General features: G+C 35.2%; 1 long non-coding RNA gene across 1 annotated transcript in view; it reads right to left on the bottom strand.

The window, feature by feature from the left end:
* LOC309622563 overlaps nucleotides 1-14,029 on the bottom strand; it is a 488,156-nt gene that overhangs the window by 210,336 nt on the left and 263,791 nt on the right. The window lies entirely within an intron of this gene.

Below are 14,029 nucleotides of genomic sequence, written 5' to 3'. Positions count from 1 at the left end.
TGTTTTGGGGCCATAATTATCCTTTCTTTTTAGTAGTTGGAATGATTAAGTTCTAGTCTCGTAGCAAGTTTTATGATTATAATACAATATAGTTGTCTATATTCATTGTATAGTTGTCTATGTTCCTTGCATTACATCTCTAGGACTTATTTACTACTCATTGTAAGTTTTTACCCTTAAACAACATCTGTTGTATCCCTCTATCCTCCATACCCTGGGAACAACCATTTTATTCTCTGTTTTTATAAGTTTGGCTTTTTAAAACTATACATAGAAGCAATGTCATATAGTACTTATATTTCTCTGTCTGACTATTCTCACTTAGCATAATGTTCTCAAGTTTCATCCTTTACCCAGGACCTCACTGCCCTAGATCTAGTGCCATGCTGTGGTGTAGAGTGAGCAGGGTTGGGGTGATCACTCGGTTGGGGTGATCACTCGGTTGGGGTGATCACTCAGTTTGGATTGGGGAGCACAGTGAGGTGTTAGCCACTACGACAGACCTCTCTCCTCCCTGTCTGGTGGGAAGCCAGCACCAGCACACTCCTCACAAGTGAAGACTAGGCTTCTCCAGCCTTTCTTTATGTCACAGAGGTTCTCCAAATAGCCAAGGGGGCTTGTCTTCTCCTTGTAAGACCCCAGGACTGGGATGCCCAGTCTGTGGCTTGACCTGCTGGCTCCCCAGGGTAAATGTCCACCCACACAATCTCCCTTTTCCTCTTAGTTTCTTCCCAGGGGCACAGGTACTGACTTGACTTTTTTCTTCTCATCCTACCCAATTATGTGGGAATCTTTCTTGCTGCCTTGGTTGTATAGGAGTTCTGAAAATTTCTGGTTAGTTTTCCATGAGAATTATTCCACATGTGCATGTATTTTTGATGTGTTTGTTGGGAGGAGGGGAGTGAGCTCCAGATCCTCTTATGCTACCATCTTGATCTACCTTCACCTCTTGTCTTCTTGATGGACATTCAAACAGGTATGAGGTGATATCTCATTGTGGTTTTTGTACACATTTCCATGGTTATTAGTAATGTTGAGCATCTTTTCATGTACCTGTTGGCCACTTAGATGTCAACTTTGGAAAACTTTCTACTTCGTTCTTTTGCCCACGTTTTTAATCAGATTTTTTGTTATTGAGCTGTACAAGTTCTTTATATATTTTGGATATTAACCCCTTTTCTGATATATAGTTTGTAATTTTTTTCTCCCATTCTATAGGTTGCCTTTTCATTTTAATTGTGTGTGTGTGTGTGTGTTTTACTGTGGAAAAGATTTTAAGTATGATATAGTTCCATTTGTTTATTTTTGCTTTTATTATTTGTACTTTTGGTATCATATCAAAAAATTATTACCAAGATCAATATGAAGGAGCTTCTTCCTTATGTTTTTTTTTTTTTGTGGGAGTTTTAAAGAATTGGGTCTCATGTTTAAGTTTTGGGTCCATTTTAATTTTTCTGAGTGGTGTAAGGTAGAGGCTCAGTTACATTGCTCTGCATGTGTTTATCCAGTTTTCCCAACACCATTTCTTAAAGAGACTATCCTTTTACATTTGGTGCTCTTAGTTCCCTTGTCAAGTATTAGTTGACCATATAAGTGGGGGTTAAATTCTGGGCCTCTCTTCTGTGCCATTGGTCTATGTGTTGATTTTTGTGCCAGTGCCATACTGTTTTTTGTTACTGTAGCTTTGTAGTATAGTTTGAAATCAGAAAGTTTGATACCTCCAGCTCTGTTCTTTTTCATCAGGATTGCTTTAGCTATTCAGGATCTTTTTATGTTCTATACAAATTTTAGGATTCTTTTTTTCTATTCCTGTGAAGAATGTCATTGATATTTTGAAGGGGATTGCTTTGTTGAATCTATAAACTGTGGGTAGTATGGACATTTTAACAATATTCTTCTGATCCATAAACATGAGTTCTTTCCACTTGTTAGTGACTTCTTCAATTTCTTGAAGCAGTCTCGCAGTTTTCATTATACAGAACTTTCACCTCAGTTAAATTTATTCCTAAGCATTTTATTGTTTTTGATGTTAGTATGAATGGGATAGTTTTCTTTATTTCTTTTGCATATATTTCATCTTTAGTGTATAGAAATGTAACTAATTTCTATGTGCTGATTTTGTATCCTGCAACTTCACTGAAATCATGGATTAGTTCCAACAGTATTTGATTAGTCCTTGGGATTTTCTGTCTACAGAACCATCTGCAAGTAGTGACAGTTTTACTTCTTCCTTTCTAATTTGAATGCTTTTTATTTCTTTGTGTCACATAATCACTCTACCTTGGACTTCCAGTACTACATTAAATGAGTGGTGAGAATATGCATTGTTGTCTTGTTCCTGATCTTAAAGGAAAAGCTTTCAATTTTTCTCCATTGAGTAGAATGTTAGCTGTGGGATTGTCATATATGACCTTTTTTATGTTGAGGTTTGTTCCTTCTACACCCAATCTGCTGAGGGTTTTTATCATGAAATTATATTACATTTGCAAATGCTTTGCTTTTTTATATCCATTGGGAGGACCATGTGATTTTTATCTTTCATTTTATAAATGTTATGTATTACATCGATTAATCAGTATATGTTAAATTATTTTTGCATCCCAAGAATCAATCTCACTTGGACTTGGTTTCTAATGCTTGTTATGTGTTCTTAAATTGGGTTTGCTAGTATTATCTTGAGAATTTTTCCATCTATATTCATCAGGAATATTGGTCCGTAGTTTTCTTGTGGTGTCCCATCTAGCTTTGCTGTCAAGATACTGCTGTCCTCATAGGATGAATTTGAAAGTGCTCAAACCTCTTCAGTTTTTTTGAAGAGTTTAATTGGTGATAATTCTTCTTTGGATGTTTGGTAGAATCCACCAGTGAAGCTGACTGGTCCAGGGGTTTTCTGTGTTGGAAGGGTTTTAATTACTGATTCAATCATTTATTATTAGTCTGCTCAGATTTTCTGTTTCTTATTATTCAGTGTTAGTAGCTTGTGTGTTTCTATAAATGTATCCATTTCTTCTGGGTTATCTAATTTTTTGGCTATTAGCTTCATGGAATTATATGTTCAATTCCTTCTCTAGGTTTGTGAAGTTCTCAGCTATTATTTTACTAAATACAATTATCTCCCCTTCTTCCTCTTCTGGTAGACAAATTGTTCTTATATTCATTTTTTATCATCATACCTGATAGCTCTTGTAGGGCTTCTTGAATTTTTAAAAAATGTAGTTCTCTCTTCCTCTTCTGCATCATTTCTTAATTTCTATCCTCCACATCACCAATTCTTTCTTTAATCTGATCTTTCCTATTTCCTAAGCACTCTAATGCATTCTTCATCTGATTCACTGAATTTTTCTGCTTCAGAGTTTCTGTCTGGTTATTTTTTAAGATTTGGTAAAGAACTCCTATTAATTTCTAAGTTGGATTGCCTTTTTGAGTTTTCTTTTAGATCATTGAATCTTTTCTTAACAGCTATTTTGGATTCTTTATCAGTTTGGTTACAATATTCTGTACCTTTGGTTTTGGTTGCTGGTGAATTATTTTCTTTTTGTGATACTGTATTACTGTGATGTTTCATACTGTTTGATGAAATGTATCTATGCCATCACATTTGAAGTAGCATACACCTTTTCAACTTGTTTACTTTGACTTACAGTTTCACAGATTGGCAATTTAAAGCCTTTCTTTTTGTTTTTCCAGACGGTGGCACTATAGTTCAAGTTTTGGGTTACTCTTTACCTGAATTGGTTCTGCTGCTGCAGTCTTGGGAATGCATAAAAAAAGCTGGTGTAGAAAAACTGGGATAGAGTGTAGAGAGGTAAGGGCTTAGCACCTGAAGCTTTGTGGGTGCTCACTGCCCAGTAGGGAAGTCCAAGTGGTGGTACTCCCATAGTTACTGGGACAGACCTTTTGCTGCCAGCAGACAGCAGGAAATATATTCCTTCTAGGCCCTTTGTTATTTTGTCTGCCTCTTTCCCTTTCATTTTCCTCCCCCTGGTTACAGAGGTCCCTCCTTAGAAATCATGCTGCTGGAGTGAAACTGGTCTCTCTAGCTGTGACCCATGCAGCTGTTGGTCAGTCACTCACCACTTTTGCTTTCCACCTCCTACGTGAGGAGGTCACCATGGTCATCACTGGCAAAAGCCCAGCAAATTGCAGTGTCACCCTGGAAAGGGGGACTGGCTCCTCAAGATCCTCTTTCTCTACTGCCTTCAAACTCATCTCTATCCCACTCAGTGGCATACCAGGTTGCCATCAGGCTGGCTGAACCTCCACAAATTCCTTATTTCCCTTGTGTGTCTGCTCTGTTTTACACTCTCTTGGTTTGCTTTTTCTCTGATCATGGCAAGTAGGGGTGGTGCAGGCTCACCAACTCCCTTGGATCTGCAGCCCCCTTTGACATTGTATCCACTTCCTTTCTGAAGCACAGGTGAGTAGAGTTCTCCTGGGTGTTCTGCTGTGATGCACAGAGGCACTTTTATTTGGTTATTAATGAATCATTAATTGTCCCTTTTCTATCTCCCCTTTATTTACAACTCACACCTCCACAATGCTGATGTCACTCCTACCACATGATTTTGAGTTATTTTCTTATTAGTTTTCTTGGGAATTATAATTAGCATCTTAATTTAAAACAATTAAATTTAGAAGAATTTTAATTTAATGCCAGTAGTATACAAAAACTTTGCTCCAATATACCTCTGTTGTCTTACCTCTCCTTTGTAATATTATGTCATGTGAATTACAACTTTATATGTTATAGCCATGCAATACAGTTTTATAGTTGTTGCTTTATGCAGTTGCCTTAACATACAGGAAGAAAACAAAAATAAGTTATACTGTCTTTCATAATATCTGTGTAGGTACCTTTACTGGTGCTCTTTACTTCTTCATGTGGATTCACATTATTGTCTAGTATGCTTTTACTTTAGCTTGAAGAACTTCCTTTTGTATTTTTATGTAGCAGGTCTGCTGGTGATAGTATTTTTGAGAATGCAATAACTTCTACTTTGTGTTAAAAGAAAGTTTAGAGTTCTTGGTTAAAAGCCTTTTACTTTCATTTCTTTAGAGATGTCTCCCCACTATCTTCTGGCTTCTGTGGTTTTTGATAAGAAGTCAGCTGTTAATCCCTTGTATTTGATAAACCATTTTTATTTGCAGCTTTCAAGATTTTCTCTTTGTCTTTGAATTTGTCAATTTCACTATGACCTGTCTGTGTGTAAATCTCTTTGAATTGATTCTACCTAGAGTAAACTAAGCTCTTGTATATGCAGATGAATATTTTTCATAAAATTGGAGAGTTCTATGCCATTATTTATTCAAATACTATTTTCTGTCCCTTTCTCTCCCTCTTCTTTTGGGACTTCCATTATGCATTTTTTCGTGTAAGTGATGGTGTTCCACTACTCTTTGAGGCTCTGTTTTTTTTTCTCATTTCTTTTTCTTTCTGCTCCTCAGTCTTATTAACTTGCCATCAACTTCACTGATTCTATCTTTTGTCAGCTCAAATCTATTTGAATCTCTCTCCAGTGAATTTCTCTAGTAAGTTTTTATTTTTTTAATTTAATTTTAAAATTTTAAATTTTAAGTAAAAAATTTTAGTGCATTTTTCATAGCTAGGATTTTTTTTTTTATAACTACAACTTCATTATTGATATTCTCTCTTTGATGAAATATTGTTGTTATACTTTCTTTTAATTCTTTGCACTTGTTCCTATACTTTTAAAAAATATTTATAATAGCCTATTTAAAATCTTTATTTACTAAATCCAAAATATGTTCCCTCTCATGGACATTTATATTGGCTAATATAGTGTGTGGCACACTTTCCTGTTTTTTTGCTTATATCATAATTTTTTCATGGAAACTGGACATTTTACATAATATAGTGTAACAACTCAGTGTTGACTCCTTCCACTTCTCTCAAATCTGCGTTATTACTGGTTTTTGTTTGTTGCTTGTGTGTGTGTGTTCTTAAACTATTGCTGCTTAAATATTTAGCACACTTTCTGGAATAATGCTATAGATCTTGTCTTCCCTGCAATGTGTAACCCTGGAGTACTATGTTGGCTGTATGTTTTAATACTTTTAAAAATATGAAGTCTGACTTCTTAGGTTTCATACCTAAGGTTGCTGACTGGTTGATAGATTTCCTTCATTTCTTTGTGGGCATTTCACCCCAGGAACAGGTGACCTGTGTGAGAAAGCATGCCTTAGAACTTTGGCAGTTTATAAGAAAGCCTTAGCTTTCATTTTTTGCTTTGCAAGGCTTGAGGTTCAGTCAGAGAGCAATGACTGGTGTCATCTTCTTTCCTAGGTCTTTCCTGTTGACTGTATGCTCTGAGGATGCTTTTAACTGGGATCAAATATGTTCATATCCTTCTATTTTTGTTTAAGGTTTTTTTTTTTTTTTTGGTCATGCTACTTGTTTTGGTTGCTGTACCACTGAGGTGGAGAGGTAAGGGAAACGGGAATAGTTCCAAGTAAAAACATCACAGATCTCACTGTTTTATCAAGGTTCAGTAGTTTCTCTTGGGTAGATTATATTCTTTTATCTATGTGGCTTTTTAATTGCCAGAGTGCTGAAATGGTTGATTTTAGTTGTTGAATTGTTTGAGAGGGAGAGCAATTTCACTGAGATACTCACTCCACTGCCATTTTAGAAGCTGACCTCCCTGAAGAGTGTTCTTTTATGATTAGCAGTGACCTTTAGTCGGATTCAAGGGAATAAATACACTGGCCTCATTGTTCTTATACTATCTGATATCCTTTCAGAATTCTCCTTTGGTCAAACAAAGCAGAACTCAGAAGCTATGGAGTCCCACCCATCATCCATGCAGGCATGGCTCCCAAGAAAGAAAGGAAAGAGAAAAATTAATTTTAGAGCAATTTGAGTTATCATCTATACTGATATGTTTTTTAATATTGTAGATTATGTATTACTTTCTTATTTAATTTGTTTTCTTGAGGATTTTTGCATCTATATTCATCAGTAATATTGGCCTGTAATTTTCTTTTTTTGTGGTATTGTTGTGTGGTTTTGGCGGCCTTGTAGAATGAGTTTGGGAGTGTTCCTTCCTCTGCAATTTTTTGAAATAGTTTGAGAAGGATAGGGGTTAGCTCTTCTCTAAATGTTTGATAGAATTCACCTGTGAAACCATCTGGTCCTCGACTTTTGTTTGTTTTTAAATCACAGTTTCAATTTCAGTACTTGTGATTGAACCAGGAAGAAATAGAAAATATGAACAGACCAGTCTTGGAAGGTTGTACCTTTCTAAGAATTTGTCCATTTCTTCTAGGTTGTCCATTTTATTGGCATGTATTTGCTTGCAATAGTCTCTTATGATCCTTTGTATTTCTATGGTGTTTGCTGTAACTTCTTTTTCATTTCTAATTTTATTGGTTTGAGCCCTCTCCTTTTTTTCTTGATGAGTCTGTCTAAAGGTTTACCAATGTTCTTTATCTTTTCAAAAAACAAGTTTTTAGTTTCATTTGGCTCTTTTTCATTTATTTCTTCTCTGACCTTTATGATTTCTTTCCTTCTACTAACTTTGGGTTTTGTTTGTTCTTCTTTCTCTAGTTGGTTTTGGTTAAGGTTAGGTTGTTTATCTGAGATTTTTCTTGTTTTCTGAGGCAAGATTGTATTGCTGTAAACTTTCCTCTTAGAACTACTTTTCTGTTGTCCCATAGGTTTTGGATCATTGTGCTCTCATTTTCAGTTGTCTCTAGGTATTTTTTGATTTCTTAAGTGATCCATTGGTTGTTTAGCCTTCATGTGTTTGTGTTTTTACAGTTTTTTTCTTGTAGCTGATTTCTAATCTCATAGCATTGTGGTCAGAAAAGATGTTTGATATGACTTCAGTTTTCTTAAATTTGCTGAAGCTTGCTTTGTGGCCCACCAGGTGATTAATCCTGGAAAATGTTCCATGTGCACTTGAGAAGAATTTGTATTCTGCTGCTTTCAGATGGAATATTCTATAAATATCAATTAAGCCTATCTGGTCTAATATGTCCTTTAAGGCCTGTGTTTCTTGTGGATTTTCTGTCTGGATGATCTGTCCATTGATGAAAGTGGGGTGTTAAAGTTCCCCACTATGTATTACTGTCGATTTCTCCTTTTATGGTTGTTAACATTTGCCTTATATATTGAGGTGCTCCTATGTTAGGTGCATATATATTTACAATTATTATTTCTTCTTCTTGGATTGATCCTTTGATCCTTATGTAGTGTCCTTCCTTGTCTCTTGTAACAGTCTTTAAAGTCTATGTTATCTGATGTGAGTATTGCCACTCCAGCTTTCTTTTGATTTCCATTTGCATGGAATACGTTTTTCCATCTCCTCACTTTCAGTCTGTTTGTTTCTTTAGATCTAAAGTGTGTCTCTTGTAGACAGCATACATATGGGTGTTATTTTTGTATCAATTCACCCAGTCTATGTCTTTTGGTTGTAGCATTTAATCCATTTACATTTAAGGCAATTATTGATATGTATGTTCTTATTGCCATTTTGCTAATTGTTTTGGATTTATTTTTGTAGGTCTTGTTTCATCCTTTCCTCTTTTGTTCTCTTGTGATTTGATGACTGTTTTGATTGCTTTTTTGGTGTATCTATTGTAGATTTTTGGTTTGCAGTTCCAATGAGGTTTTGATATAGCAGTCCATATATGTACAAAATTATTTTAAGTTGCTAGTCTCTTAATCTCTAATGCATTTCCAATTGCCTTTATTTGTACTGTTCTCTTTTCCCAATTGCTGGTTTTGATATCATATTTGTGTGTGGACAATTTCGTACCTTTATTGTATGTTTGCCTTTACCATTGGGCTTTCCCATTCTTAATTTTCTCATTTCTAGTTGTGGCCTTTTCTATTCCATCTAGAGAAGTTCCTTTAGCATTTTTTGTAAAGCTCGTTTGGTAGTGCTGAATTCTCTTAGCTTTTGCTTGTCTGTAAAGCTTTTGATTTCTTTGTTGAATCTGAATGAGAGTCTTGCTGGGTAGAGTAATCTTGGTTGTAGTTTTCCCCTTTCATCACTTTAAATATATCCTACCACTCCCTTCTGGCCTGCAGAGTTTCTGCTGAAAAAAATCAACTGATAACCTTGTGGGGATTCCCTTGTATGTTATTTGTTGCTTTCAATATTTTTTCTTTTTCTTTCTTTAATTTTTTTCAATTTGATTAGTTTGTCCTGCCTGGGACTCTCTGCACTTCCTGGACTTCTGTATTTCTTTCTCATGTTAGGAATGTTTTCATCTCTTATCTACCTCTTCAAATATTTTCTCAGGCCCTTTCTCTTCTCCTTCTGGGACCCCTCTAATGTGTATGTTGGTGCATTTAATATTGTCCCAGAGGTCTCTTAGATTGTCCTCATTTCTTTTCATTCTTTTTTTCTTTACACAGCTCCATGACAGTGATTTCCACTAATCTGTCTTCCAGCTCATGTATTCGTTCTTCTGTCTAATTTCTGCTATTGATTTCTTCTAGTGTATTTTTCATTTCAGGTATTGTTTGTTTGTTCTTTAAGTTTCTATCATCTTCTTTATTAAACATTTCTTGTAGCTTCTCAGCCTGTGCTGCCATTCTTTCTCCAAGATCTTGGATCATCTTTGCTCTCATTACTGTGAATTCTTTTTCAGGTAGATTGCCTTTCTCCACTTCACTTAGTTGTTCTTCTGGGGTTTTATCTTGCTCCTTCATCTGGAACATATTCCTCTGCCATATCATGTTGTCTAACTTTCTGTATGTGTGGTCTCTATTCCTCAGGTTTGTAATTATTCTTGGTTCTGGTGTCTGCCCACTGGTGATAGCAACTGGTGGGTAGAGCTGGGTCTTGTCCCTCTGGTGGAGAGGGCCATTTCAAGGAGTGTGTTTAGAAGTGTCTACAGGATCAGGACGATTTTAGTCAGCCTGTCTTTCTGATGGGTGGGGGCTGTGTTCCCACTGTGTTGGTTGGTTGTTTGGCCTGAGGTGTCCCAGCACTGGAGCCTGCAGGCTGTTGGGTGGGGCCAGGTCTTGGTGCTAAAATGGCAACCTCCAAGACAGCTCATGCCAATCAATCTTCCCTGTGGCCTCTGCACAGTGTCCTTGCCCCCATAGTGAGCCACAACCAATCTCTGCCTCCCCAGGAGATGCTCCAGTACCTGCAGGTAGGTCTGGCCCAGGCTCTGATGGAGTCACTGCTTTGCCCTTAGTCCCAGTGCATGTGAAACTGTGTGTGCACCCTCCAAAAGTGGAATCTCTGCTTCCCCCAGTCCTGTGGAACTCCTACACTCAAGCCCCACTGGCCTTCAAAGCCCAAGGCTCTGAGGGTTCCTCCACCCAATGCCAGACCCCCAGTCTGGGGATCCTGACATAGGGCTCAGAACTCTCACTCCTGTGGAAGAACCTCTGTGATATAATTATTTTCCAGTTTGTGGGTCACCCACCTGGCAGGTATGGGATTTGTCTATATCATGAAAGTGCTCCTCCTACCGTCTTGTTGTGGCTTATTCTTTGTCTTTGGGTGTAGAATATTTTTTTGGTATTTTCATGAGAGGAGGTGAGCTCAAGTCCTTCTATTCCACCATCTTGTCTCCCAATTATGTATTAATTTGAAAGGTGTTGACATTATTTTTCCTATAAAATAAGTTACAGAAGTTAGAAATCAGAACTCATTTCTTAATAAATTAATTTTGTTTGTGAGTGTTACTGCAAATGAAGGTATTAGGAAAAAAATCAAAACAATAATTATTTGGGTAAGATATTAAAATGACACATTTGCCAAAAAAAGAAAAGTTAGTTACAGATAAAATTTGTTTGAATAGTTTTTTTTCTTTAATTTGCCTCCCTGAAGTCCTCATATATAAGGAGTTTTAAAATGTTTGCTATCATATAGTCATGTCAATAAACTGGTCTAAGACTGTGTTTTCAATTCTGCATTTAAATTTGAACACTGTCTAATCAAAAATTCATGAGCTAACTAACTGGAGAAAGTTGACTAAAGATTTAGACAGAAATGATTGAGAACTGATTTATGTGACAAGATGAAAAGTGTTCAATATCTGCAGTCAGTCAAAGGATGAAATGAGTAACTGCTTTCAAACACTAATCTGAGGCATAAAAAGGAAGAAGGGCAAATAATATAGAGAAAAAATGATGGAAACAGTTTGAGAAGATCTTTAAAAGTGGACTAATGTCTGGAGCATTTCTCAACAAAGTTCTATCGAAATGCATGACTGCTGAGTCTATCTAGTGGAAGTGTGAGTCCAATAATACCTGATTGATTCATCAATAATTTGGAAATCTAGAAAATTCTTTGAAGGCAAATTCATGACTATATATTATTCTACAGTATTTATTTGTTTTTATTTTATTGGCTAGGGATTCAGATTAAATTTATTTGGTGAGTGAGTCTATGCATTTCATGTAATAAAAAACACTAAAATATAGCTGGAATGCTATCTGTAATCCTAAAATACATCTACTGGAAAGCATAATGAAATTTGCAAAACTCCCCAAAAAGATGAGTTAAAGCATTATACTGTACAATGAGATAAAAGCATTTGAAAATTTAAGGGCTAAAAACATTATTATAAGTGCAATGTAACAATTAGCTGTTTATCAAATAAACATGCTGGAATTAGGCAAAATACTTTGAAGTTTAAAAGGCTATATATACAAGTATTTATTAATTCCACGAGGCACACAGTACTTGTAGATCGTATGCAAGGTCTTTGGTATATAACAACAGTAAATGGAAGTCTTGGTCCTCAAGTTTATATCATAGTGAGGGGACAAATAGTAAATTGTGCAATGATAAGTAAGTGCAGAATGTTGTAGGAGCACATTGGAACAACACCTAACAACATTTATAAAAGAAGTACATGAAGATTTTAAGGAAGTGGTGCCACAGAAGAGTTGAGGGCAATCTGAGGATTGAGATAAAGTTTTCTGAATGTAGATAGCATTTTCAAAAACCCAACTCAAAAGATATTATGATGTGCCCCTGAGACAACTAGAAATTGAGCACAGACGTAAAATAATCTGTGTGTGAGAGAGAGAGAAAACAAGCAAAAATGACACTGATTAGGAAAGCTTGAGTCAAATATTGAATAGCAACTGAAAGTTTAAACTTTATCCTGAGGACAAATGATGAAACATTGAATACATGGGAACAATAAATCCAAATTCAGAGTAATAGTTAGTTATCTTAATACTTTTCCTGAAATTATATTTATCTATAGGCAACAGTTGACACTTTTGTATGTTTTTAAGTTGTACAAAAAAAATCTTCTGCTCTACATATGATTACATGAAGTACAGTTAAATTTAGGTTTTTGAATTCAATGAACTGGGACTTAATCTGCTATCTATATATATACACATAATATATTATCTCAGAAATATTTATTGAAAATAGAAGTTATATCTTACATTTGGTTATTATACACTAGTTTAAATGTAAAATATTTGTAACATATCTAACACCATGTAACTGACACTCAGTTGTGAAACAATTTCCTCAGTACTATTAAAGGCCTTATTCTCTCCCCTACTGAATCTCATCTTTCTTCTTGCCTACAAATCTAATAGTCCAATTAATCATTCCTAGCACATTTTATGAATATGCATGCATCCCTAAAAAGCACAGGGTTGGATTACATATGTTTTTTGAAACCATCATATTGAATGTACTCTTCTTCTGCTTATTTTTGTTTAATATTGTGTTGTTTTTGAGATTAATATATTTTGTTTCCTGTGGAAGCAGTTCATTCTTTCCATACTGTGTGGTATGATATTATATCACTATTACCACCCCAAGCATACAAGGATTTTGAGTTTTTTTCAGTTTCCTGGATAAATTCCTACAAGTGGAATTGATAGGTCATATGGTGGTGTATGTTTAAATTTAAAAGATACTGCAGAACGATTTTGCCAAATATTGAACTATTTATACTTTCAGAAATGTATATGTGTTCTAATTGCTCCATGTACTTGTCAATACTTGGTATATTTAGTGTTTTAAATTTTAGCTATCCTAATTAAATTCTAAAATTATATACTATCTCATTATGATTGAAGTGTGTATATCCCTGAAGGCTAATGATGGAGGGCATCTTTTCCTGTACTATGGACATATATTTAATTTTGAAGTCTCTATTGCATTGTTCTTTTGCCAATTTTTGAGGACTAATGGACATATAACATTACTTTCAGGTGTTAAAGATTATTTCAATTTTTGTAAATATTGCAAAATGGTCACTATACAGACTTAGTTTTTTTTCTTGTGATGAAAACTTGTAAGAGCTATTATATAAGCAACTTATAAATAAATATACAATACAGTATTATTAACTATAACCACATGCTGTACATTACATCCCCATGACTTGTAACTTTTGACCTTCTTTGCCCATTTCACCTACCCTCCAACACCCAATCAATCAGTTCTCTGTATCTAAGAGCTCTTTATATCTATCTTTTAGATTTCACATATAATCAGGTCATATGATGTTTGTCTTTTTCTGTCTGACTTATCTCACTTAGCATAATGCCCTCAAGTTCCACCCATGTTATTGCAATCCTTCATATATATTCCTATATATATGTCTCTGTGTGTGTGTGTGTGTGTATATATATATATAATTTGACATTTTCTTTTTCTTTATTCATTCATCTGTTGATGGACACTTAGGCATTTTCCATATCTTTGGTATTGTAAATAATGCTTCAGTGAACATGGAGGTGCATGTATCTTTTTTAGTTAGTGTTGGGCTGACTGGTGAAGATCTCTTTCTGCCAGAACAAACATGTAAAACCTGGGAGAGGAGCCTAATTACCCAAATATGCAGATACCAATGTAAGGAACTGAGAGAAACTAATAAAGCTCCAATAGCTGACCCTAAAGTAATGGATATCTATGAACTATCAGTCAAAGTGTTCAGCATAAAACTATAAGAACACAAACAAAATGAGAAGTTTAACAGAGAAATAAAAACCATCAAAAAAACACACAACTAGAAATCATAGAGTTGAAAAATAGAGAAACTGAAGAATTCAACAGAG

Source organism: Balaenoptera borealis (assembly GCF_965194805.1).
Source record: "Balaenoptera borealis genome assembly, chromosome: 2".
Classification (NCBI taxonomy): domain Eukaryota; kingdom Metazoa; phylum Chordata; class Mammalia; order Artiodactyla; family Balaenopteridae; genus Balaenoptera; species Balaenoptera borealis.
This window is presented reverse-complemented; position numbering and strand designations above follow the sequence as displayed.